A 5,388-nucleotide genomic window follows, 5' to 3' on the forward strand; every position below is an offset into this window, starting at 1 on the left:
CCAAAATTACCAAGGAGCTTAACCTATGAACTTCTCTGTTCTCCTAGGCAGCTGCTGGCACCATGTTAAAGTACAAGTTCCCTGGAAAATTTTGAGGCAACGCTATCGAAGGCTTCAGACGTGCCTGAAATTCTCTTCAGTTTCACCCCATTGAGAGTCTGCCGAGGCAGTGTGCACACCTCCATCCTCCACTGAATGAAGTCTTCCTGTCCTGGTGTGCCATTCAAACATAGCAGCGTGTATTTGTGGGTGAGATCCCACTCACAGCCATTGGCATCCAGCACTCGGCAGATCTCCTGCCTCATCTCCTTGGGCTCCATGGAGCTGATGATCTTCATCTTCCACGTAAACTTGAGAGAGTGAGGCTTGGCCTCTCAGGGTTTGAGCATCGTCTCTACAGCTTTGCTCTCAGATACCTTCAGGTCCTTTTTGACACACATAAAACAAAGATACCTTCTCCTGATCTTAAAGAACCTCCCAGTTGCCCTCTGCTGGCCCTGGCTGCTTACGAAGGGAGAGGCTGGGGTCACAGCCTGGGGCATTTTCGGCTGGTCAGGTACCTCCTGCACCTGCTCATCATTTAATGAGCTTAATTTTAACACTCTCTGGGAGAAACTGGTTCCCTCTGGGGCTCCACTACTCTTGTCGATGGTGTGGGCTGAGGAGGAGCCACAGAAAGACATTGGGGGGCTGTACTGGGCTGTGGCACCTCACTGTTTCTCACCTTGGCACACAATCCCGAGGTCTGGTTGGGCTGTGCTTAGGCTGTCCTAGATTCCTGGTGCAGGTGGGACATGGCCATTAGATAGACCGTTCAAAGAATTGTGGACGTAGTAATCATAGGTGGGAATGGCAGGCTTAGTGGAACTACACTGTTTGGGTTTAGCACAGGTGGTAGGATGCACCTCATGGGGTGAGGAAGAAGTGTGGCTATTGGTGTAATGGGCTGCAGCTTGGGGTTCCAGGGTGCTGCTGTGGCTCTCCATCTCAGATGTGTTGTGACCCAGAAGCAGATAGGTGGCCATCACATCACTGTACTTTTGGTTCAACAGGGAGTCATGAATCTCTTCCTGTGCGTAACCCATGTTCACCATCACCTCAATGCACCAGGGGTCATCATAGTCTGGGAGTGGCTGGACATATAGCCTGTTTTTCTTTATGGCCCACCTTCATCCATAGATGTCCTGGGATCTCCTCTAATGTGGCTCTCTTTCTTGGGTCACGAATGAAAATTTTGCTCAGCAGTTATTAACACTGTGTAGACATGTGGAAAGGAATATCATATTGTCCCTCCAGTACCTGCTCTCACAGCTTCAATAAGGTCTTTCCACCAAAAGGCAGAGATGCACTTACCATGAAGTACAGGATGACTCCCAGGCTCCACACATCCACTGGGGGTCTGTCATACTTTTCTCCCTGAAAGAGTATAAGGGGAACTTATACTCTCATAAGGGAATAAGGGGGACTGCCACAGAAGATATCCAGCTTGTTTCCCGTGGTGAATTCAGTTCCAAAGCCAAAGTCTGCAAGTTTGATGTTCATTTCCTCATCCAATAGCAGGCTTGCTGTTCTCAGATCCCTATGAACAATACCATTGTTGTGACAATACTACATCACCAACACTAATTAGTGAAATTTTCTTTGGGCCTCTTTTTCACTCATCAAACCATGAATCACTAGGTGATAAAACATGTCCCCTCCACTTGCATATTCCATCACTATATTAAGGGTATTCTCATTCTCTATCACTTGAAACAGCTTTACAATATTTGGATGATGGAGAGCCTTCATAATTTTTATTTTTTGGCATAGTCTCGAGGTTGGAGGACGTCTGTTGGATCTTGTCAGCTGTTTTAATCAGTACCTCTTTGCCAGTGTTGATGTGCTGGGCCAACTTGGCCCTGGCAAATGTCCCATTGCCAATGGTTCTGAGGAGGTGGTAATGTCCCACATGGGTTTCCTTCTCAGCAGAGAAGGCTAAGTGGCTCCATAGCATGTTGGATGTGCAGTCAAGGCCTAGTTGGCTTTGGGATAAGAGATGTCCTTGTGGTAGTATTAAAAATGGAAAAGTGATGACTAAAAACCTAATGAAATATGGAAAAAATGAGAAAAATAAGTTAAAATGTAATAAAAAAGATAAAAGTAGAAAAAATTAAAACTTTAAAAGAAAAAAACTTGTGAAAGCTAAAAACATAACTAGAAAAAATCAAATAGATCGAATGAAAGTGACCAAAATAAAAGAATAAAAATAAAATGAAAACTCAGTAATCAGAAAAATAATAATCTACAAGTTTGAAGTGATGTAAAACAAAAGAGGTAAGGAAAATTAAAACAAGAAAATTAATAAAATGGGAAATTTAAAAATATATTGAAAAGATAGAAAAACAAAAGAACTGAATGAAAAAGGGTATACAAGAGAAAAATATAGAAATGAAAAGAATAAATTAAAAAGGAATAATATGACAAAACTAAAAAATAAAGAAAAAGATTAAATGTGAATATCAAAGAATACAGAAATGAGAAAAAATGGTAAATGGAAAATAAAGCAATAAAGAAAAGGATAAAGAAAAAAGATAAAAACATAAGATATAAATGAAAAAGGTAAATGAGAACAGCAAAAGGAGGAAATGGAAAATTAAGATTAAAATGGCAAAAGGTAATAAATTGTAAGCAAGATAAATGCTATATATAAACACAAAACAATAAATAAAGGGTCAAGAAAAAGGCAATAAACAATTAAAAAAGGATAAGAGCAGATATAAAATGACAAAAGTAAAATAATAGTAAAATGATAAAGAAAAAATACGTACATAGAAAAAGTAAAATGAAAAATTGAGGAAATAAAGGGAAAGGAAAATAAATGAAAAAATAACAAAGGAATGAAGGAAAACGAGGAAAAGTAGAAACAGAAAAGAGTAAGGACAAAATAAGAAAAGCTAATAATGAAATAGACACAAACCCCACAATTTGAAGAGAACAGAAGCTAAGTTCGATCACAGTCTTTCAGGTCGCTGAAATAGCTTCCTGAGCTAGAAGGACCACAAATTTAGGTTTCCAGGGACTTATATACGGGCCTGGAGCTCCAAACAATTGACTCTTTATGAGGTTGCCGCAAGAAATGGACCAGTCAAGACTGGGGATAATTCACTGTGCCTTCACTTTTTGGTCTCAAAAATACCCATTTTTTCAAAAAGAAAAATGTGTGTGTGTGTGTATTGTATATAGGGAGAGAATTCCACAGAGCTTTTCTTTCTTTTTTTTTTTATTGATTTTCATATTTTTTATTGTGTTGAAAAGATACATAACAAAACGTGCCATTTCAACAATTTCTACATGTACATTTCAGTTACATTGATTATATTCTTCAAGTTGTGCAAGCATTCTCGCTGTTATTTTCCAAATCATTCCACTACCTTTAACAGAAACTCAGTGCCCCTAATCAAAAACTCTTCCTTTTCCCCTCCTTGTCGCCCCTGGTAACCACTAATAACCTTTGTCTTGTGTATATTTGCTCATGTCCTGAATTATTTTGCTCAGGTTGGTGTTTTCAGGCTTCATGTTTTTGTATACATCAGGACTTCATTTTTTGCGGGGCGGGGGGGGGGCGGTCTGTGATATTCTATTGGGAGTCCCTGGCTTGCAGCAACAGTTAAGTGCTCATCTACGAGGTTTCAGGTTCAAACCCACCCAGAGGCTTCTCACAGGACAGGCCCAGCGATCTGCTTCTGAAAAGTCACAGCCTTGAAAACCCTATGGAGCAGTTCTACTCCATTGTGTGTATGTAGAAGATTTTGTGTGTTCATCTCTTGGTGGACATTTTGGTTTCCATCTTTTGCCTATTGTGAAAAGTGCTACAGTGAATACTGTACAGATTTCTGTTTACCTCCCTACCCTCACTTCTGGAATTGGGATTGCTGGGTTGTATGGTAGTTCTAAGTTCAGTCTTTTGAGGAAATACCAAACTCTTATCCATAGTTGCTGTTGTGTTGTTAGGTGCTGTCGAGTTGATTCTAACTCATAGTGACCCTAGGTACAACAGAACGAAACACTGGCCAGTCCTGTGCCATCCTTATAATCGTCGCTATGTTTGAGCCTGTTGTCGTAGCCACTGTGTCCATCTATCTTGTTGAGGGTCTTCTTCTTTTTCACTGACCCTCTACTTTACCAAGTGTCTTAGTTATCTAGTGCTTCTATAACAAATATTACAAGCAGATGGCTTTACCAAACAAATTTATTCTCTCACAGTCTAGGAGACTAGAAATCCAAATTCAGGGCACCAGCTCCCTAGAAATGCCTTCGTTCTCTGTTGCTTCTGGGGAAGGCCCTTGTCATCAATCTTCTCCTGGTCTAGGAGCTTTTCAGCACAGTGTCCCTGGGTCTAAAGGTTGTGCTCTGCCTGGCACCTCTTTCCTGATGGTATGAGGTCCCTGTATCTCTCTGATTGCTTCTCTCTCCGTTTATGTCTTGCGATATAAAAGGTGATGCAGGCCACATCCCAGGGAAACTCCCCTTACATAGGATCAGGGTTGTGACCTGAGTAAAGGTGTTGCATCCTTTACAATTCAATCCATGACATTCCAGCCTCTGGCCCTCAAAAATCATGTCCTCACAACACGTAAAACACTTTCACCGCACCATATCATCCCAAAAGTCTTAAGTCAAGTCCAAATTCTATCCTGGGGAAAATTTTTCTTCATCTGTGAAATCTAGAATAGAAGTTATCTGCTTCCAAGCAGAATGGTGGAAGAGGCACAAGGTAGATATTTCTATTACAAATGGTAGAAACTGGAGAGAATGAGGGGATAACGGGCATCAAGAACAATTCACGTTAGCTCTCAAGGCTTGAAAATAACCCTCTGTCTTCTAAGACCACCTGGACAACGGCGCTGTCCTCCAGACTCCGAGTGGTGGCCACACTTTCTGGATTCTGGACAGAGGCTCCTCAGCCCTAGATTTCAGCTCTACCTTCCAGGCCCACTGGGACGGCAATTCTGCTCCATCAGCTTTGGGCTGCCCCATTCTCCTAGTCCATCTTAGTGGCAGCTTCACCTGCTGTCCTTGACAGGCCCCATTCTTCTGCCCTTTGGGCGCAGCAGCCCTGCCCCCTCACCTTTGGGCTGTGGATCCATCCCCACCCTTCAGCAAAATTTTACTTGCATGTGATATTAATATTGTTTGATAATTTCCACATTCGGTTGGATCACCATTCTTTGGAATGGGCACAAATATGGATCTCTTCCAGTCAGTGGGCCAGGTAGCTGTCTTTCCAATTTCTTGGCAGAAGAGCGAGTACCTCCAGTGCTGCATCCATTTTGTTGAAACATCTCGGTTGGTATTCTGTCAATTTGTAGAGCCTTGTTTTTCACCAAGGTCTTCAGTACAACCTGT

General features: G+C 41.7%; 1 pseudogene; it reads right to left on the reverse strand.

Annotated features, from left to right (window-relative positions):
* Positions 1-770: 770 nt before the first annotated feature.
* Positions 771-2,953, reverse strand: LOC100669294 (serine/threonine-protein kinase MARK2-like; annotated as a pseudogene).
* Between the last annotated feature and the right edge of the window lie 2,435 nt (positions 2,954-5,388).

Source organism: Loxodonta africana, chromosome 3 (genome assembly GCF_030014295.1).
Source record: "Loxodonta africana isolate mLoxAfr1 chromosome 3, mLoxAfr1.hap2, whole genome shotgun sequence".
NCBI classification, from domain to species: domain Eukaryota; kingdom Metazoa; phylum Chordata; class Mammalia; order Proboscidea; family Elephantidae; genus Loxodonta; species Loxodonta africana.